The 22,709-nt window shown below is 43.2% G+C and overlaps 1 protein-coding gene across 8 annotated transcripts in view; it reads left to right on the top strand.

Annotated features, from left to right (window-relative positions):
- The window catches only part of lingo2 (leucine rich repeat and Ig domain containing 2), a 285,847-nt gene that overhangs the window by 169,140 nt on the left and 93,998 nt on the right, over positions 1-22,709 (top strand). For 2 of the 8 annotated variants that reach the window (XM_072697742.1, XM_023822231.2), the window contains one exon: positions 22,506-22,580. The exons of the other annotated variants lie outside the window; for them this stretch is intronic. The gene's annotated coding sequence lies outside the window, so the exon portion shown is untranslated. The remainder of the gene's footprint in view (positions 1-22,505; positions 22,581-22,709) is intronic. 8 annotated transcript variants of the gene reach the window in all.

The raw sequence follows: 22,709 nt of genomic DNA, 5'->3' as shown, positions 1-22,709 counted from the left end.
ATAGAATATATTTACATACATTACATTCCTGTGCTTGTAGAATCATCTGTCGACTTACCTGCTTTCGAGTAACGTTCAATCATATTTAGGTCTCATAAGAGCCTTAAGCAGATCAAAACAGACCAATTGTCTGAGGTTTAGTTAAAATGTGTTTATTTTAATGTTTTTCTTCTTTTAACATGTCTGTAAGGTACTTTGTAAACCCTATGGTTAAAAAAGTACTGTAAAAATGAAGACTGATTGATTGATTGATATTATGTTATACAGTGTGTTTGACATGTCTACTATAATGACTGCAATACATCCAGATTGACTAATGTCCTCCCTTCCAGGATGTAGCCTGGACATAAGTCGATGTATACCTGTACAAAAAAACTATGTGTTTCCAACCAGTACTACATGTTACAAAAACAAACAAATAAATAAATAAATAATAATAATAATATATAAAGGTATACAGTACAAAACTGAATAGTCAACCAAAATGTATTAATGCTAGAAGTGGCAAGAGAGATTAATAAAAAAGTGCATATATTAAAAAATATATTTTACCATAATGTTGCCTTTAGTTCCAAAGAGCTCCCAGTGATACCTAAGACAAGCCATTTCTATGAACCACAGCGGCTACTGTAGAAGACACTGAAATTCCTTGGGAAGACGAGGAAGAGGCAGCTTGAGTGATTTGAACAGTTGATGTATGTAAAATATGTAAAAGTCTCCTACCTCTCACACAATTAGAGTGATGCTGTGTGGGATCCTATAAAAGGGGTTTAAACCTATAAAAGGGATTTAAACACCCAGGAAGTGAGAGGAAGGTGATCAGAGCAGTGGGCTATCAGGCTGGGAGTCTCAGAAGAAGCTCAAGAGTCCCAAACTGTAACCTCTGTCCGCCTATTGAAGTGATAAAACTCTTGTCTCCCCACCTTTTGCCTGAGATGGTCTAGAAAGGTACATATGCTCGGTGAGCCTTAAACTGCCAGCTTGAACTGGAGACTAATGGCTAACCCACACTGAGCCACAGCTAACGGCTAACTAACACAGAGACACGACTATTGGCTAACCCACACTGAGCCACAGCTAACGGCTAACTAACACAGAGACACGACTATTGGCTAATCCACACTGAGCCACAGCTAACGGCTAACTAACACAGAGACACGGCTAACTCACACTGAGCCACCTTGAGCTGGAGGCTAATGGCTAATCCACGTTCAGCCACGGCTAATGGCTAACCCACACTGAGCCACAGCTAACGGATAACTAACACAGAGACACGGCTATTGGCTAACCCACACTGAGCCACAGCTAACGGCTAACTAACACAGAGACATGGCAAACGGCTAACCCACACTGAGCCAGCTTGAGCTGGAGGCTAACACTGAGCCATGGCTAACGACTAACACACACTAGCCACAGATGGAAACGTGAGAGATATTATTGAGTAAGTCGCCTCAGAGACAGTCCTACAAATTCAGATATGGATGGACGGATGTTTTCGATGGGTGTCTGCACTGCCAGTGGATATTATATTAATTTGTGCCTTAACATCTGTTTGATACTGTACTTTGTTTTGGAGCAGCAATAATGTTTCTTTGTGTGTTTTGACCTTTCACTCAAAAATAGCACTAGCAAACTGTCCGTTAAGCAGAGTACTGTGAGCCCCAATCCCCCTGTATTTAAATTCATATTACATACGTGTTAGTGTCCATGATGCAACGTTATTGGGGCTGAAAAGGCATTAACCTTAGCATACGCTAAAGGCAACCTCACTCTGTGTCTGACATTTTAGTGACCAAAAGGAAGCTTCTTTTTCATTGTCAGTTTCCCCCTCATCATAACCATTGGTTTGATGTTATAGCAAAGTAAATTTTCACGGCAGTTGAAGATCTAAGAGGGGACCTTCCCTCTGCTGTGGCTCTTTTCAGCTTGACGCTTAAGCAGGAGACGTCGAAGCACTCAGTTGTGTGTCTGCTGTGCCTTTAAGGGACTCTGACACTGTGCCATCATGGAAAGATAATGGAAATTCACGCCTGTTTGTCTACAAAGATACAGTTCGTCTTTCCAATATACGTGTTAAAAAGCCTGCCATCCTTTCATCCTTCCTCCTTTCTTCGGGCATCTGCATCGCCCGGAGAGTCCTTCATTACTTTTGCATGTGTTGAAAAAACCCGGAACTCAAGAAGTAGCATAAAGCCTAGATTTCTAAGGAACCTGACCATGCACACTGTACAATGTGAGTGGTTATGAATAGGAAAGCTTCTGTACAAGTTTAAACCGAGCCGTTCTTTAATGTTAGATCCTCATGCTGGTATTGAAACGAGACAAGCGATGAGTGAGGATCGGCGCCCCCTGATCCTGAAGCCCCGCCCCACCCCATATAAGCTTCACTTCATCTCCCTGTAATTGGTAAGCCAGTGGCCACTGGGAGGACCTCAGGCACGCTAACCCCTCATGCCTGTACAGTAATTGCCATTTCTGGACAGACTTTGCCGAGGCCATCGCCCATTGGGATATTCTCTGAGGGTTCTTCATGAGGATCGGATGCTAATTTGCCACATGGCAACCATGCGTTCGCTGGAGTCACATGGTTCATCCTGTGGTAGGCACCTGAAGCTACAAGATAAGCCTGGATAAGGCTAGATCACTGTTCTGTACATTCCTGTACTATACCTGATCCTGCCGTGATTAGCGATTTCCCTTTCCGCTGTTGACACGCCGTGAGCTTACAGCCTGACGTCTCTCATATAACACTAGCAAAACAGCATGAAAGTACATTTTCAGTCTTTCACACCCAAAGAAAGAACGAATGATACAATGATATTGTGGCTCTGGACACTAACCAGGCCTCATCATTCCTCCTGGTTTTGCCTTTAGAATGTAATTCTCATTCATTGTCTTCATATGCATTCTTATAAACATGCAACATGTAAACATTAAGTAGTGGTATTTAGCTCAGTGATTCAGAGGTCTGTCCCCATGTCCAGAGAGTTGTGGGTTCGAATATTGTGATCGGTAGAATAATCGTATCAGTGTAGGACTCTTGAGCAAAGCCCTTAACCCCAGTTATGCCAGAGATTTGCTACTGTAGCTGACCCTGGTTACTGGAACAGGCTGGTTACTGTGCCTGTTCCACAACTGACATTCTGAAAGACAGACCAGGGTTTCAGCATCTCTCCACTCGATATCTTTGTCGGCAATCTGAAGGCCGAAAAGGCTTTGAGGACAATCGATCACATGTGCCAGGGCGCCGTACAGTCTGCAGATTGGTGCAGACACGTGTGTTTGAAACCTTTGCTTGGGAGAAATGAGGGAGGGGGGGGCGGGCTGCAAAGGGGAGGGAGTGTTATTCCGCAGATGGATCTGTCAGAGGCATTAGCAGTGAAGCTATTCAAATTCAGTGTTAACAGCACCGCCTACACTATGCCCTTAATAGCCAAAAAGAATATATATCATACTGTAGCAGTTTAGCCTTTACGGTTCAGAAATCTGTTTTCCTAAATAGTGATTTGTGCAGGTTCTTTGAAATTCTTTAGGAGTAAGTTGTCTTATGTTTTTCAGGTTGAAATATGAAATAATACATTGAAAACCTTGTATATTTTGAGCTCATGTTCTTGCAGATAATAAGCATCTTATTAAAGGGTACAAAAGCAGGGATCTTCAAGGGATTGATCCAGCGACTTTTCAGTCTAGGTCCTTAAACACGAGGCTGTGATTTGCCCTCTGTATGGGGTCTTTGGATCGGCCTGGCAGACAGCAAAGCCTCTGGATCCTGACAGTAGCTCCATGTTGAATAATGGTCTGGATCTTAGCGAAAGTCAGCTTAGTCCTGAATAACCCTCCTGTATGGAACATCCATCGCCTCGGTGCACCAGTTGGTGGTGCTGGGGACAGAGCGGATCCTCCGGTGAGCAAATGCCAACGTAAAGGTCGTTTCAGATCTTTACCGCGGCACACCTTAGGGTAGCCTAACCGACCCTGTTGGGGTTCTCCTTCTGCGGGCTTAAAGTTATGCCCACACCATAGCCACTGTCAAAATCGATGGCCGCTAATGTCCGTCATTGAGCACAGATCTGAGACGACTCTATGGCAGAGGCTCCAGCTTCCTGTCTCCTGCGTCTCTGTGGCCAAACGAAACGTGCCGCATTGTCTCAGCGTTTCAAAGCGCTCGGCTGCCTGTGCGTGGGAGGCGGGATTTGTACTTGTCTGTTTTAGGCCATGTGGGTTGGAGACACGCAAAGTAGGAGCTATGTAACGTTTCCAGGATGATCCAATCATTCCCTTCAGAACTGGAAACGTGATTGAGGCTTGCAGACTAGGACAGGCAGGTGATTGATCGCTGATGTATTGAAGTTTCCATAACCTGCCTGGAAATCGAGAGAAAAGGCAGCTTCGTACCTCTGAAATCTTCTACGTGGCTCCAGCAGGCAGATAATTTGGGAAATCGGAATCAGGAAGTTGTTGCCTTTGAGGTATTCCCATAATGCATTGCACCCACACAGAGGCGACCTACTTTTGTGATGCACTGAAACCCACCTAGAACACAGGACGGGACACTGATCCCGCACCCTATTCAGCTCTCGCCGTGGATTAATTACTTCTAACAAAACCCAATCCCTTGTAGAGCACAGGACGCCTCTGCCTCCCAGATGAATAATGCACCGTTCTGTCCCTGCCATTTAATTTGCACGCCCGCTGGCTCCTCCCAGGCCGGGGCCTATGCGTCGTCACCGTCCACCACGGTACAGCCAACATCCGATACGCGGGAAGCGATACCTCCCCTGTCTTGTTGGCTGACAAATTGATCCCTTCCTAATGTAGTTGGAGATCCTGCCCACCCCCAAGCCCTTCACCGAGTAGGACATGATGACGACCAGTAAAGTTACACTTAGCCCACAGATTAATTTTCTTGGTACCGCTTAAGCGAGTCGTGTGTGTGTGAAGCTGGGTTACGAGCTACCGACGCTCGCGGCAAGGGTCCGGAATCCTCTGTTGGAGATATGTATGGCTCCTTAGCTGGTGCGAAGCTCAGAGTGGATGGTGGATAACCTTAAAACAAAAGGAATAGGTAGGTAGGCCTAACTGGGCTGTTTTATTTTTTGTGTGTTGTGTGTTATGGAATAAATGCTGAGCTCAGCATCTTACACAAGGATGAGCAAGAGTGTCACAGACAGCCCTTTTGTGCCACTGTTTTCATAGATACTACAAGCTATCGAAGAGTTGAGAAAGTATTTTCCTTCGCTTGTCCAATAGTACTGACTACTTGAAAATACAGTAATGCAATTGTGTTGTTTTGAGCAGTTTTGGCACATGCCCCTGGCTAATTAAAACAGGATGCTTATTGTGTATCGGAGTTAGTTATGTTTCGAACCACTGAACAGATTAAGGGATTGATTGCATCTGGTTTCTTTCCAAAGGAAAACTGGTGGAATAGTATCGTGCAAGGTGCTTGGTTGTGTGACTTTGAGAAGAAGAATGAGGGCTTATTTGGAAGGCCTGGAATATTTTTGGCTGTGACATCATCAGCTACTCAGGAGGACCCTTAGTCAATTAACCTGTGCTGTGATGTCTGGCACCCCCACCAACAAACAAATCCCTTTTGGAAAGAAAAGTCAATTTACTTAGCCTCAATGTGACGAATCACTTCCTCTTCAACATCAGTCAAGGATTTTAATCTTATCTTTCTGTCTTATTGCAACATAGCTGCCAAAATTAATCGCTTATTGAATCAACATTAACCTTTTGACTTCTTTTGCTTTCAAACGCTGTTGTCACATCGGAAATGGAGGTGATGTAACAACTTTCCTAAGACTCCTTATTTTAGACATTGATCGCTACCCTGACTGGGTCTATTTACCTTACCTGGAATGTTTTGAAGAGAATTAGCTAATATGTGTGTGGCTGTTCTGTCATAATTTGATTCTGTCTGATGATTGGTTGATGTTTTGACGTTCATTGCTCCTGTTAGCTCTTGGGACTTGTGTGTTGTTGCACGTCCCCTGTTTGTACCGCTCACACTGAAAGTCGGCATGGTGCTACAATATGCAAATTGTGTCTGATATATGCCCAGGAAGGACTGCTGTTGCTTTTAGGATGCAACAGCTGTAAGCATCGTCTGACCCCTTGATGAAGTTTAATGGTTATAGACAGTTTAGTCTTCAGTCCCAATGGATAGTTATGGCTGTTTCGGTTGTACATGTTGCTTTTTCAGATGCTTTTTGTATTTATTAATTGATATTAAGTACCTTTGTGAGAAGATCCCACTGCTGGGAAAAGCATTTGTGGAAAGCTTTTTTTTTTATGGAGCCATTAAAACACAACGTACAGATTGCATTTTCTTTTCTGAAAAAGTTCAAGCCTGGGTCTGAGTTACGGTGACCAGATAATCCATGTCAGGGAGGACATTTTGAGGTAGGACAGGATTTGTAAACTGCCATTTCAATTAAAAGGACCCGGATTTCACTTAAGCGCTGAGTTCTTGCTGTGTGCTGATTGGTCAGTCTCCTATAATCATGCATGTGTCACTAATGTTAATGTGAAACAGCTGGATGAGTCTTTCAGTCAAGGAAATTAACCAGTCAACACACAAGAAGAGCTGAACTATTTAGCCAAACACAAGAGCCTTTCAGTTTGAAAGTAGTTTGTAAAACCCGAAGTAGCTCAAAGTGTCCTTCCTGTCATGGATTATCTGGTCACCCTAGTCTGATTAAATCTCAGCTCTATAGCCATAAATTCATATTTTTGGTGTCCTAAATCAAGAATGTGCATGAAACATTCAGGTAACTACCAAAATAAGAAGAATCTTATGAGAACAAATATTCAAAAACAGGTTTTTGAATTTAATTAGCGATTAGCATGCTGTCATGCTTAGTTTTGTATAAAAAAGTTTGTGTGGAAAAGTCCTAAGCAGGCCCAGTGTCCTGCTATTTTGGCTAGACTTTGGCTGGCTGATAGTTGGGACAGGTCGTCGATGCATTCTCTCCGTGAACTTGTGAGATACGAGATGAAATAGATTAGCAGCTCTGAGTCAGTTGATTACAAATGTTAATCTACAGTGTAATCAGGCAGTTTAATCAAGTACAGTCAGTTGAAACCTCGGCAGAGAAGCGATACTATGGTTGTAGTGCTTGAACCCCTTATGGCCTCTAAAGGCAGTGGTCTATTGAGCAGTGGAAAAAAGTCACATGGTCAGATGAGTCACCCTTTCATCCTGCTCTCAACAAGCCAATGAGGGCACTTTGGAGCATATGCCAAAAGAGGCCTAGGGCTCAAGGGCTTGTGTCCCATAGAGAAAGGCTCCCTTACCTTTGTCCTGGTGCGGGGTCCATGTTGGTGGCATGATATGGGATCACTGCACCTCACATGGGGGGAACATTAAATGCCATCCTGAGAGAGATCACTCGGATGGGAGCGGAATATTCCGGGACGACTGTTTTCTGGTTTTAGTGGAGTTGCTACTAAATGCATTTAGTGGGCATTTTAAAAATTATGGAATTGGTAATGGACCAATAGGTCACTAGAACCATGTGGAACCAGGCTAAGGTGCCTAGAAGATACTATGCTACCTAATTACCTGCAGGTTAACAATGTATATACTGGTATCTCATGCTGTTCCCAGTATTAAGAATGAGGCCCTATGTGTGTTTTGAATATGGTGTTCACTTTACCACTGTGTTGGCTTGTCCTATATGTGTGACATAGGCGGGAACCTATCATTAGGGGGCGCCAAAGAGCAAGTGAGAACAATGAGAAGAAATACCTCCGGTTGTTTTCCATGGCAATTATTTACACTAGTTTTAATATGCCACATGTCTTGTGACACAGACTAGCTAGTTAGCCGCCAGATACCCAGTGCTATTGAAATTTTTTTAATATGAACGAGCTGACAAAATTAGTTTGCTGCTGCTGTGTGTGTGTGTGTGTGTGTGTGTGTGTGTGTGTGTGATGGGGGGGGCACTAAGCAGAATCTTGCCCAGGGCACCAGAACACCCAGGGCCAGCCCTGCTTTACTATGCCATCGTTCACTGTGTTCTGATTAATGTCTTTAGATGGCATGTTCCCTGTTCTGAAAGCCTGAATGTTGCTGGATGTTATGTCCTTCGGGGCCCATCACCGCCTCTCTTGTCCAGCTGCGGTGGCTTAACAGAGAGAGCCTTTGCCCCAAGCCGCAGGTGCAGTGCCTCCTGTGGGCAGTGAATGAAGCTCTGTGCACAGTTACACTGCTATCTCAGTCTGAGCTACTTCTAAACACTAAGTTGTTGTTTCGAGTCACGGAAGGTTCCGGAAGAGCATGGAGCTTATCTGCTTTTTGTTTTTTTTTTTGTAGACTTCAACCCAGAGGTTTGATATGTTCTGTGAAAATATTCAGTCAAAAGCCACACATCTCATGCTCCTCATGTCCTTCTTCTGGTGACCTCTCCAGCTTTCATCTCTTTTTGGTCTTGTGGACCACAATTCAGAAGTTCTGGAAAAGATGATGATATTACAGAGGTTGGTGAAGGGGGGGGGGGACTTTGGATTTGATATGGGCCAGTAAATATCCCTCATGTCTGTGTACTGTAATGTTACAGTCTTTCCATTAAAAGCAAATTGTCGTGCCCACTGAAATACTGTATATTTATCCAGCAATGTTCTCCACTGGCGTTCGTTCCTCTGAGGGTGTGTTAGTCACGGTGTGACTACGGTCATGGCTGAGTGATTCACATGCCTGCTAAATACTTCTGACCCTCGTCTCCATAACAGCCCATCTCTCAGCTTTGGCTGGGCCTGTCGTTTCAAGGGCCAGCCGATTTGGATGGTCGTGAGAGAGCCATTGTGGAGAAGTGCTGGTTGAGATTGCGAAGCGGTGTGTGATAGGCCACGGGTGGAGGGGGGGGCATGGCAGCACTGTACCAATCGAATTGCTCGTGTTAAATCAGGGCCCCCCAGAGGTGGAGTTATCAGCCACCTGCTGATCTAGGCAGAAGGCCACCTATGGAGATGAACAGAGCAGTAACACAGAGCTCGATTCTGCTTGATTCTGAATGCACTGTGTGCACAAACACAGGTCACCTTCTTCTGTGCAGATAAGGGCATCCATTCATCATCCATCCATCCATCCATCCATGCACCTTTCAAGCACTTATCTAGTAACAAGGTTACCCTTTCATAAAACTCAAGATATGATGGGATGCCAGTCCATCCTAAGGTTCACTTAGGGCAGTTTAGAGATGCTAATTAGCATAACTACAGTTTTTGGACTTTGGAAGGAAACCTGAGTACCTGCAGGAAACGCTCAAAACATGGGGACAAGATGGAAACTTCTCATACACAGTGGGGGCGGAAATCCAGCCTACAAACCAGAAGGTGTTACACATCAATGTACTGCTCATCGGGTGGGCTAAAGCAGTCGCAGTCATTATGCATATAGGTGTAGTGCGTTTTGGCTGCAGTCTAATTTAGTAATTTTAATATGATATATATTATAATATGAATTGCTTTGCTGGTAAAAACGCGAGTGGGTGTAATAGCTCACAATACTACGACTCATAATACATCCCCCAAGTCTGTGGCCACCATAATGGAGACTTTGACAGCATCCTGTAGCGTTTTTAGTAGGAAGCTACAGAGTCCAACAAAGGACAAAGAACTGAATGGACACAGTTAAGGCCAGCTGGATTGGGGGGGGGGGGGGCTGTCCGGGGGGGCATCCTATCCCCCTTGAAGAAGACCCATTTCCCAAAATGCCTCACTCAGATGAAACCCAAGCGAAAGATACTGATCCAGCCAACAGATAAACCCCTTTGTCAGATGTATATTGATCTTGATAAAGATCCATATTAGCTATTAAAGCATGCATATTCATAAATGTTAAAAACAACTGCAAAAAGTTGCAGCATCACAGCCCACAGTTGTATTGCAGCTGTTCCTGTATTTACCCGGCTTATCCTTGACTTGATGGCTGCCATTGCAAGGTGCGAGAGCCATTTCATTCTCAGAAGGAGTTAAACTCATGCAGAAGCATGTGCATCAGCATCACCAGCTCTCCTATATTCCAGTTCTCTTCAGCAAAGGCTTTATTTACGAACAGGAAAGGTGTTTAAATCGATGACTGAAGGATCCATAGACTAGAGTCAATCATTCAAAGCCAAATACTTGACATGTCAAGTGTTGCTATTTAGATTACATGCAGTGCTTAATTAGTGCCCGTTGAGTTACTGTTTAAGTAAACTTTGTAGAATCTGTTAAATTTGCTCTGTTTTTAATAATCAAAAGCATGCTCACCATTTTGACCCTTATCTCACATTCCTTGTGGCATTTCCTGAATTTTACTGAAATAATGATGAACTATTGATTGAATGATTGCTCACCTCAGCATCTTGCAAAGAGGCATGATAAAAGAGTGTATTCCCCTTTTCTGAAGACATACAGACTCTAGTGATGCCCACTCGGGAAGGTGTCCGGTAACTCTTTGCTATAATTATGAATGCATAGCTAATTCCTTATTTGCTTCTCCTTGTCCTTTCCATTGTCTATAGCTGAATAATTTCAAACCATTGTCCCCTAATTTGAATTCATTTCATATGATCTGTATTGTCAGAATTTCTCAATTGCTAGTCGAAGGTTTTGTGTCTGATGCTTCAGAACTGACCATAAAGTTGAGCACAGCCTGGCCAGTGAGACACAGGGATGTGTGATGATCGACTGTGAGATGTGATCTTTTTCACGCCACACAAACAGGTCAAGCACAGGCTTTCGGACTGAGGAACAATCCTGGTTATTCCACAAATGCCTGGTGAATGTCGTACACAGTCATATTTGTGACAGGACTGAGATGATTATTAGACAACTTGTTTTGACCCTGCATGTGAATGTGATTTCCCACATGTGATGTAAATGAAAAAAAGAAATGCAAGGACTCTTTTTTTTTTCTTCTTCAAAACGAATTTCTGTGGAACAGATATCTGGCTTTTCTGAATGGGTAGTGCAGCGTGTGAGAGTGGTCAGATTTTCATGTGTCATTAGAAGAAAATTGTCATTTGAATGGGAAAAAAATACCATAAAATTTGTGATCGTTTGCATGACACTTTCTGTCAGTTTGAATGGACTTTTATTCTTTTCTTCGTAAGGCATAACCTGTTACCGTTTCATATGACAAATAAAAATAATACTTACAAATACACAATACAGAGTGACATAAGTGATTGAATTTCAGTTGAAATAACATGCCTCTAAAACATTTTTAAAAAGCAAGATGACTCTTAGAGTGTGCTTTGGCTTTTTCTCTGGTCTTGAAAGGCAGCTAAATATTTATTATACAAAATTTTATAAACATTTAGCACCAATGGGGGGCAGATTGGCCTGCGGGGTACCCCAGCAAAGGTTACACAGCTGGTGTAAAAACGGAAAAAAAAAGTTATTATTTCAAAGAGTGTCAAGGTTGACATAAAGTAAATGGAGCATAGCTATTGATTGCTGAGGACTTTTCCTAGAAACTATTAAGTGGGTTTCTACTGTGGCTGACATGGGTCATTGTCTGCTCGGGGCTAATGAAGAGCTTGGGCATTGTCACGGCCTCCTCTGTGTCCTGAGAACAAATCAGGGAAGGTAATATGTCGTGGCATTTTTTTTTTCACTTTGTGAAGTACTTGAGAATCACACTGTGAACTTCAGATAGCACAGCCAATTCAGACTTGGTGAGTGTGCTAAGATGCTACGAATTCGCATATTTCTTCTGAAACATTCCGCTCCAGCCCTCTGGATCCAGCTGTTGAATTCCCCAAAAAGATATTGAGTCTAGTGTGAGCCACTGGATCTCTTGACTGGCTACCACTGCGGGGTCAACGAGTGCCCTGGTGAACACGCCTGCCTACTGCCACGCCAGATGATGAAGGCTGCCCCTTGAAAGCCATCTGAAGTGGAGATGTGAAATTCGGGTTGCAGACTCATACCCAATCCCAGCTGTCACCTTGAAGGGGCAGCTCACCCCAAAAGTGAAAAATGATTTAGTGCTATCTGTTCATCTAGGTCCTTCTGCTGGGAGATGCCTAGTTTTGAAGATATCAGCCGTAGAAATGTCTTCTCTCGAATATAATGGAACTAAATGCATTCTTTCTGTGGTATTTAAAGCGCCAAGAAAATACATTTAAAAAATTGAACAGCGATGTTTTTTTTACCAGAAATCATGAGCCGGTTATTGAATATAATCCGCAGACTTTATAGTGAACAGTTTAACGTAGGAACTATTTTCTTCTACCGAACTCCACATACAAATCGTATCACTGCGCATAAGATATGAGCACCCTTGCAATATCTTCTGTGCAGTGATATGATTGGTGTGTGGAGTTCAGTAGAAGAAAATAGTTCCTAGATAAAACTGCTTACTACAAAGTCTTGATTGTCTTGAGTAACCGGGTCATGACTTGTACCCTAAGCTACCTGGGAATGAGCTTCAGGCTTTCAGCAGAACCCTGTACTGGAGAAGCAGTGAATGGACAGGTGGATGAAACATGTAATTCTATTTATTTATTGTCATGTTGTGCTTTTTACAGTGAAAGGTCTGGATGTTACATCATCCTGTGGTGTTCAGATACACATTCTGCATGCAGGGAGAGGTCATATACTCAGTCAGATGACATTTGTGAAACATCCCTCAGACTAGTTTAAAAATTAATGAGCAGCATTAGCATTTGTACCTTAGCAGGAAAGATGTAAGATCGGCGGCTGCCACTCTGCTATGTCCGTCAGACGGCAGGAGGCGTCCCACTTCCCAGGAAATGGTCTTAGAAAGATGACCCGGCCAGGCCTGTAGTGACCTTGAGGGATGGACATCGCCAGGAGTTGTGAGAGTTATATGAGGCATCCTTGATTATCTATCACTCTGCTGAGGATAGAAGAAGGAAAGCCTTTTAGATGACCTGTGGGGACCTCGATACTCCGCTGTCACACTGGACCCAAGCATTTCTATTCATCTTCTGGAGAATATGAAGACCTTTGTATGTCTGGTGCAGAAACCTCGTTGTAGCAGCCTGTTTGAGGCTGCCGATCTCTGGCCCACACCTCTGAGAGGACAGGCCTTCTCCAACCAGGCCACACCCCTGAGATGACAGGCCTTCTCCAACCAGGCCACACCCCTGAGAGGACAGGCCTTCTCCAACCAGGCCAAGTTTCCCTCACCTCTTCCCTCCTCCTGTCTTGCTTGAGTCGCTCCGGGAGCAAATGAGTGATTCGGTCACAATTCCGGTGCTCAGAGGAACAGGGAGCCCAGCGGGATTGGAAGCCAGCAGAGACCACCCGGCGGTCACTACCAGTTCCTGCGTAGCCACTCAGAGAGTCTCCTAGCTGCTGCTCCTCATTTGGTGGTACTGACGCCTGGATTTGATCTTGCAATTTCCGACCTGGGGGACGGGAGTGTGTGTGTGTGGGGGGGGGGCAGCCCCCTGCTGTTGGCGAAGCCATTAGCTGTTGTCACTTGGTACTGGTCTGTGTCTGCTACACAGAACAGGTTTTTTTGCTTCCCTTTATCTGTGGGGATCTGAGAAGATTAAAAAAATCAGATGATGAAAATTGGCCCTTGAAAGCGAGACGGCATAGATGTTGTCTGAAATGCGGGTTACATACAGACACTTAATTCAATCCCCTCTGTCACCCGAAATGCAAAATGACAGATCAGTTTTTTGGCAAAATGTGCTTCTGTTCAATCTGAAGTGTCCTTGTTTAAGTTTTCTTTTTTTAAAAAAAAAACATGGACCAGACATTTTGCCATTTTGCGAGTGCTCAGTAATACTTGGAAATAGAATATGGATTTTCTGAGAGGTCCTCTGCTGGCAGATTCCAGCATGATAGTAATCTCTGGCAATTTGCGTACGCCGGGCCAAAGCGGTGATGACCACGTCGCTGGCCGAGCATCAAGGAAAACTTGGAAGGGCGTCTCCTGCTTGTGGCCAACAGGGATCTGTGGGATACGACGCAGAGAGATGGAGGGTAATTAAAAATAGTCCAGGGAAGGGGTTTCGTGCTGCTAAGACCCAAAGTGGGAACTGGCTTGCGGAATTGTCTCAGCGGATGGACTGGAGGCACGCCGGATGGTCTGAGAAACGGGAACTGATCAGAGGTAAACGGCTCTTTTCGGTGCTGGGAGTGTGTGCTGTGCTGGGACAGGAGTGGGAAGGGTAGTGTGTCATTAATAAGGCCTGTGGATGGCAGCTGTATCGGGGAATATAGCCGTCAGACGTAAGCAGGACTCCGTTAGCCTACAGCAGGCAGGTGTTTGGCAGCGGGACACTCATCCTGCAGACTGTGGGCTGTGACAGGGCCTGTCCCAGGTCACAAAGACATTTGAAGCAACGTCAATTTACTGCCAGGGCTGTCACTCCGCACATGACACGGCAGTAATGGACAGCATGAGGGTGCATTCTCGGAGCGCATGCTGCCAGTCACATGACCATAGTCGGTCACATGATCGCATGGATGGAGGGCTGTTAACAAATAGCATGCGACCACATGATTAGTTATATAATATGGGAAGTAGTGGAGGCGGGTAGCAAGTACATTCAGTTCAGTTCACCTGTGCCTAGTTTTTATATACAGGTAAGCCAGGAACCGCACCCAGATCCCGCCGCCTGCAGTAAAAGCAGCGTGAGCGAGATTAAAGCACTCTGGCTTCATTAAGATGTGGGAAACAAAGGAGCGGCTCAGCATCACCTTCAGCGAAGAGACAGCTACGGATGAAAAGCACATTTTTCACCGTTCCGTCGCAAACCTCTGATTGCCGTGATTGTGGCCCAAGGGTACGTCGTGTGCGGAGCATAAACGCGCCGTGTAAATGTGAGATGGGCTTCCTGCAGCATAAAGGACAGCTACTGGGGGGCAGGTGGGGGTGAAAGACTGGAGCCCACGTGACCCCAGATTAAACGCCGGCCTTTCGAAGGACTGACGCGGCCCAAGGAATCAAAATGGATGTGAAAGTTCCGTAGGAAGGACAGCTACATTATCTCTTTCCAAGGCTATTGGCAAAATACGATATCTATTTGAAATGGACTGGAGTGGGGAGGATAGCATTAGCTTTTTGTTTTAACACATGTAGCTTTTTATTGTGGTTGATATAAATGGAAGTGGATGGTTTGCTAATATATCCAGTTCCAGTGTTCTTTACATAAGCTTTGTTAGAGCTAGTACCTGTGCTATTTCTATGTGTATGATTTCCCTGTCACGTGACCCTTAAGACGCCATAACCTTGATTTTGCGGTAGTTGGCGGTGCCGTGTTGGTTAGCATCAATGGTGGGGATTTCAGGTGCAGAGAGTACAAATCCAGACCATGATTTTCTTTCAACCAACCGGTTGAGTACGCTGTGGCTGTGACTCTTTATACTCAACTGGTTGGTTGAAAGAAAATCTTGGTCTGGATTTGTACTCTCTGCACCTGAAATCTTCACCTCTGGTTAGCATATCTCAGGGCAGAGCGAAGATCATTCCATTGCCAATCTGTAAAAAGCCACTGCAGAAAGAATACAGCAGTGAACAGTGCAGCAAACGTGAAATATGCACCTTTGGGGTCTGATCCGCCGTAATAATAACCAAAGACATCAAATAAGATTCAAGCACGTGCATAGAAAATAATAATACTTAACTCTGTCCTTCCTCTTTAACCTAGCTAAAAGACCTATATAACAAAATAAAACTTTGAATTAATTTATATCTGCAGTATTTTCCAAACATGTTTTAGTCGTCACTTAAATTGGGTGCAGAATAAGTAGATATACATTTAGTTTTTCTTCAAATATTAACCCAATCTGTATCTCAAAAGCTGAACTAAATTTGGGACAAAGTGTCAATTCCATTAATTAGAATATTCATATTGCATGAATATATGTATTTTAAAATTCCAGCACTTCATATAGTGTAAAACTTGTTGTCAGTCCTAGTTGCATTGCAACTTTCTATACCTCATTAGTACATAGCACAAGTGGTACATTTTCCACCATCTATGTTAATTCCCTATTTATTATTCCTGAAGGGAACTGCAGGAAAGTGGATATGCGACACATGCGACCCCCCCCCACCGAGCCGCATCCCCGTCACGGGCCGAACTGAGGGTCAAAAATAAATGGAAAATGAAAAAGCGCCATAATGTCCCTAATTTAAGTAACAGAAAATAGACAAATGTAGGGGTTCCTTAAGTGTTTACCCAGTTAAAGCTGCATCCTGCGAGGAAGAACAGGATAAGTGGAGGAATCGGCCAGTGACAGAACATCGTGACCCCAACTGAGAGACTCAAATAACTTCCTGTCGCAAGCAGTGAAATGTTAGGCGTTTAATCCTGATTTTTCCCTCATTTACTTGCTAATGTCGAGAAAACTTCTTTACAATTGCATTAATATGTATATATACATATATATACATACATATATATATATATATATATATATATATATATATATATATATATATATATATATATATATATATATACACACACACACACGTTGGACATAAAGATCTGCTGTATATATTTATCTGCCATGGGAAACACAATATATTGCAATATATTGTAGGTCTCCATGCTATCACTAGCATATTGATATTTTTGTACAGTATAAATGTAGTGTTGTTTTATGAATTCTGTAGAAAGTTTGAATTTGAGCACCAGGAATTATATCATACTCCTACAGAAACATACAAACTAAAAAACAAATAAATATATCATGCTTATATCGTTCTTGACTGATTTTTATCAAAAAGGGAGGTTTGAAATATAAAAAAAAAGAAAAAAGTTTGAGAAAATGGAATTCCAAAAACAAAGATTAAATATTTAGGAAGAACACAGCGCATGGTTAAGACCTCTTTTCTTGTCAGGTATCAGTGGCTGAACAGCTGCTACAAACCATCAAACGCCACTGAAGAATTCTCCACATCTGTTTCTTCATGTGTTTATTGCTCATTGCTGTTCCCAATACACCGTTTGCTGTTCCCATAAAGGAAAACGAGATGTGCATTTCAAAAAATCTTAAAAGCAGTTCTGTTTGGTCTGCATTTTCGCTTCATGACGTGCGCAAACAGGGCAGTTTGTAAAGAACGCTCTTTACTGTCCCCCTCAGACTATTTTTATTACTGTTTCTGTGGCGGGACTGTTTAATTTTTAAAAATGTGTTATTTTTGGATTGTAGAATAAATAAACAGGACGTGCTCACCAGTGCTTTATACCGAGTCCAATAGCATTGAATTTAAAATACTGAGAAGCTTTTCTGATCAATAATGAATCTTTGCGATCGCGGCAAATAAACACCTGACGCAACAACCGCGGTTTCTGCCAGTTTTCAAAGCAGAGTCTCACTTTGAAAGCAAATTTCTCTATGACTATATTCACTTCCCGATAGATATTTCACTCCTGCCACGGAGAGGTGCTAGTGTTTATGAATTATTATTATGCATTATAATCAATCACAATTAGATTGAATAGCTCCCCTTTTCTGTGCTCCTTAAAAATTGTTTCCCACGTCTCAATATTTGTTACGTCTGCAAGAAATGACAACGATGCATTTCACTGGGTTTGTTTCTCGCTTTTCCAGACGCTGGTCTCAAGTTAAATGGCAAAAATTTGAACAAACGGGATTACTTATTTTTTTATTTTATTTGCGTGATTTTATTCAGCCTACAGAGCTCTGAGGCTGTACCATCCCAAGTCCAAATATTAATATTTTATTTAGGCTTCGCAGAAGCAGTAGCTGAGACTGAAATCGCTTTAGATCTTTGTTCGCAGAGCGGCAGTTCTGATCGCGCTTATTCGGCTCGATCCTCGAAACAATATTATGATTTGGCATATGGCAGATGTCTTCAAGGGATGATTTGAGGTATTTAGAAATAAATTATGAAACTGAGTATAAAGGAAAAACACCATATGTACTTCAAACCATCTTGCCTAAAAAGCTGAACTCAGTTGATCTGTCTCCTTGTACAAATGATATTTGTTTGCATTTTTCATGCATGGCGACCTTTAGATTCTTTCATTAGGGTGGCTTATGACATTTCCCAGCATGCAAAGCGATACGTGTCATGCAACACTCGCAGGCAGAAAACGTGGAAGATTTTTTAATTGTATTTTTTTTTAGCTGGCAAAGATGTTGTCAGCTGCTGATCAGCATAGGAGAAGGGGTGAGGCCATCCGGCGCGATTTCAGGGTAACTGATATTCGGACGCTTCGTGGCGCAGGAAAGGAAAGACTGTGTATTAAATTATGGAATCCACAGAGGCACTTTCCCAAATCGCCATGGTCATAGCTGTGATTTTTGCACATTTATTATCTCGTCTGATTTTTTTTCTCAGAGAAATTTGAGTGAAATGCAGCAGATCTCTCCCTTCGAGGACTTGAACCAACAACCAATACAAATACAAGCCTCACAACCATATTCATTTGCTATTTATTGATTTCCCAAACTTTACTATTTACTATTAAAAAGTACTTGTGTGTAGATATAACATGCATGTATGCCAGATAAGGACTGTTTCCCATATTTTCGTCCAACTTTGAGCTTGGCCCCATGTACTGTGGTATTTACAAATCCTTCAGCATGGGTGATTCAGATTGATAATCAAATTGTGTTTTCTCTCAGCTCACAGATTTCCATTCAAAATGAAGTCCATTAGCAAGCAGAGAGCGCTGATGCAGAATCACCTTTTTGCACCTATCTGAAAGCACTAAAATATTGCTCTATAATATTGAACCGTCTATAATTTAATACTCATTAAATTTCCCTTAGATCTGAGGACATGAGACTAGTTACATATAGAATAACCTTATAATATGTCCAACAGTACAAGTCAAAGACACACATAGTGGCATTATTAGGTTTGTCAGGTTTGCATTCATATAGTGATTAAATATATTTTACCATGAGCCTTGTAAGCTTGGCATACTGTTAAACCAGCCCTGTGTCCTCACATAGACTTTATTTAACAATTAAAATAATCATTTTGCTCTTGGAAATGTATATCCTCGCAATCAAGGCGTGCGCGGCGCCCATGCAATTTCTCTTTACCATGCTATGATTTTCATCATGTAGCTCTTTAGGCATTTAAATGCACCTGAATTGCTTTTGGGGGGGGGAGGGAGAGAATGGTAATGTGCACGTTCCACAATCAGCGGAGAGACTGACCGCTCCTACGCACTCAACGTGCCACCAATAAGCCTGCAGAGAGTCTCATTGGCTGATGCTCTTCAGTGCGGCGAGGAGTCTGATTCCGCTACTCCTCCCTTGCCGTTTCTGGCCCTTTCACCGCGAGCGATTTGTTATTAGCTCACACAATGGTGTTTGACGAAGGCCGCCGCTCCCCCGCTGCTCAGGCAGGACTCTAAGCTTCCTAATTGGCATGACAGCAAGATTCATGCATAGATATATACATGTGTATGTGTATAGATAATACATACGACCCTTGCACCTTATTCAGGACATGAAATGTTATTCTGTTTGTTTATGTTATTTACTCTCTATTACTATGTGTAATTCTTGCTCTAAGTGATTGTACCATGGATGTAAATTATGGGGGGGGTTGTAATCCCTTCCTCCCAATAAAGAAAACCAGCCAATACAACACCCAGACCCCCTTAAATGGGTGGAGACCACAACATCCCCCCCCCCCCCCCTCACGATGCTCCACCCAAAAGTAATGCCCTTGGATTCTGCTACCTCATTTCATTGACAATAATGTTGACTTTGACTAAATTATTCTTTTCTTTTTTTTTTTAATCCTTGGCAAGAGTTCTCCGAATGTTTTCGCCACCGCACAGGGATTAACTGTGTTTCAGACCACTCAGAAATAATGGAAAAGAATGTCTGAGGATGTTCTATCTGAGCAAAGGAGCGATCGGACGTCAGTCTGCAGAGGCCTCCAGTCGTGACAGAGGACTGTAGAGTCTCCCTCCTAAGGTCAGCGCTGATGGAGGAACCGGCACCAAGTGGGCTCTGTTCTAGACATAGAATTGTAGTAAATTGGACCTGAATAGACTTGAGACGAGAAATTTTATGTTGTTAAATTTACAAAAAAAAAGGTTATTTTAAATTATAACCTTATTCTTACTTTAGCACAGTAAGATTTGGATGAGGTCTGGGATCTCTGATGAGAATGAGCTCGGGCTGTGACGCAGCGAGGAGCGTTTAAAACGCTTTGGGGCGGGCAGCATGGCAGGCTAATGAACTGCCTTGTCAATCGGAAAAATTATGGGGCACACAGACGTGATTTTATACCTGCGGGGGCACCATGAGCATTCACTGTTAACACAAATCTCGAAAAAGACCCACAGAGGTAGAGATCAACATAGCTACCAATACTGCAGATATCATTATTCAGCAGAACATGTCAGTGTTCCTTTCTAGTAATGTGGTGTGTGTTGCAGCAGGTTGGGATGCTTGACCAGTGATCGGAAGGTTGTGAGTTCATGTCCCGTGGTCTGTAGGGTGACTTTACATTTGCCCCCTAACCCCCAATTGCTCTAGGGACTGGCTGACAAATTTTTTTTTTTTCATTTTGGATAAAAGCAGCTGTTAAATAAATAAAATATGAAAGTCATTCATATGCATCCTTCCAAAAAAAACAACAACAAAGGATTCATATTGTCACTGTAGAGCTTATGAATAACTGATATCCATTATCAGTGAGAAAGCTCCTAAATAAGATATATAAAGCTACTCTTAGCTGCTTTCTGAGTAAATACAAGAAAGACCCGGTAATAGCAGGTACGTATTATTAAATACTGGAGTATGACAGTATATAAAGACGCAGGTTTTTGGAGATGGCTGCCGTCTTATTCGACCTGCCCTGGCGTGTGAGCGAGGGCGGGTGCCTTGAGGTTTAAGCCATGAAATCGTAGGAGATGACTTTGGAGATGGGAGCACGGCTGCACTTCCGCGGGAAGAACTGATTACTAGAAGAATAGCAGAAGCTCATGTGAGATGAGTGGTGGAGAGCCGACAGGGGCTGGTGAATGGCCTTGTGGGGCCGGGTCCTGCTCTTCAGTCAGGACAAGGTCTGAGGGACCACGAATTCTGCCCCTGGTATAGGGTGTCCATCAGCCCGCTAGCTATCTACAGAACCTCCATCCATCTAAATATCCATTCAGTTTCTGTGCCCACTAGTCAGTCCTATGCAGGGTCGCAGGGGTCCGGAATGTATCCCAGAAGCTATCCGAGAAGCAAATATCCCAGGATGGAGCGCCAACCCATCACAGGGCATTACCCACAGATCCATCCATCCATCCATTTTCAGAAACCACTTGTCCTATTCAGGGTCGTTTGGGTTCTGGTTCTTATCCCAGAGGCTTTGGGTTCAAGGCAGGGAGCCCCCCAGGATGGGGCGCCAACCCATCACAGGGCACTACCCGCAGATCTTATTAAGTTATTTAATTCATACTGTATACATGCTTATTGTTAGACTGATCCCAAAATACTAAATTCTTCATCAGGGTTCCCCAGTTCCGGTCCTGGAGGGCCAATCTGCAACACAATTTGCAGATTTCCTTGCTCAAACAGACCTCCTACACCTGGTAAGTGCTTAGTGAGTTGAATATGGTGTAATTGAGCAGAAAAATCTACAAATGGTGTCACAGGCTGGCCCTTCCGGACCGAAATTTGAGAACCCTGTTCTACAAAATTCAAAGGGATGCTGAGAATGTGGATATGAAGGACTATCCATGCCTTCTGTTTCATCTGGCATTTTCTCCACGACCTGTTGGTTGGCGGTAAATTCGTGGCGATTTTTATATGGATTGAGACCAGGCTCTGTGACAGTGTGATCTTAGCAGTATGGTTCTCTTGGAAGGTCTTCTGAATTGTGTTCCTGTGAGCCAATCAGCCAAAGTTGCATTTTTAAGCACAGAACGATTTTGGAAGAAATGATGAAGTATGACAGTGTGCAGCTTTATTAAGACAATAATGGCGGGATGTGGCAGGCCCTTGCAGGAGTGATTATAGGGTTTTTTAAGGTGGGGAGTATGAAAGGGGCTACAATTCATACAAAGGGGTCAGTCTCATCATTAGCCAATCGTATGGCTTGAATTGGTGAGTGATGGGGGAGCGTAAACTCTGGGGTCCAATCAGCTTTCAGCTGGGGCATTTGCCAGTCTCACTGATGGGTCATGGTGGTCATTAACCTATAATATATTAAAAAAAGGAAGTAAAGATAAAAATATGACAGACCTGGCTAAACATCTGTCCATTTATCAATCCATCCATCCAGCCATCTATTCATCCATCCATCATCTACCCATTTATCTTGTTAAGGGTCAAGGGATGGTTAAACATATATGAATACATTTATCCTCATAAAATGCTAGACAGTCAAATTTGGCACTTGATATTTTTTCACTTTGACAGCTCCTGGATGACGATTTATAAAACTGTCAAACAGTTCAGAAGGACAAAAAGTATCGGACCCTTGTCAGGTCCTGCTTCCTCCATCATTTTGATGAAGTTATTGTTTCATCTCCCTACGAAATGCTAATTTATCGTTACCTTCTTTGGCTCGTTCTTCAAAACAGGATTAAAAGGCCGAGAGGAGAAACGCGGGCCGGAGACACCAGCGATGGCCGGAATGAAGATTGCTTTTCAAAGTGGCAAGTACCTCGAGCTTATCTCCCCCTGTCAGCCAGAGCGTGTAGGCACTGTCTTAGCCAGCCACAGCCGGATAATGGATGATGTGTTCCCACCGTCTGAATGCCGTTACTCCTCTTCCTCCTGATCCA

Source organism: Paramormyrops kingsleyae, chromosome 12 (assembly GCF_048594095.1).
Source record: "Paramormyrops kingsleyae isolate MSU_618 chromosome 12, PKINGS_0.4, whole genome shotgun sequence".
NCBI lineage: Eukaryota > Metazoa > Chordata > Actinopteri > Osteoglossiformes > Mormyridae > Paramormyrops > Paramormyrops kingsleyae.
The sequence above is the reverse complement of the archived record's forward strand: the minus strand, read 5'-3'. Positions and strand labels throughout refer to the sequence as shown.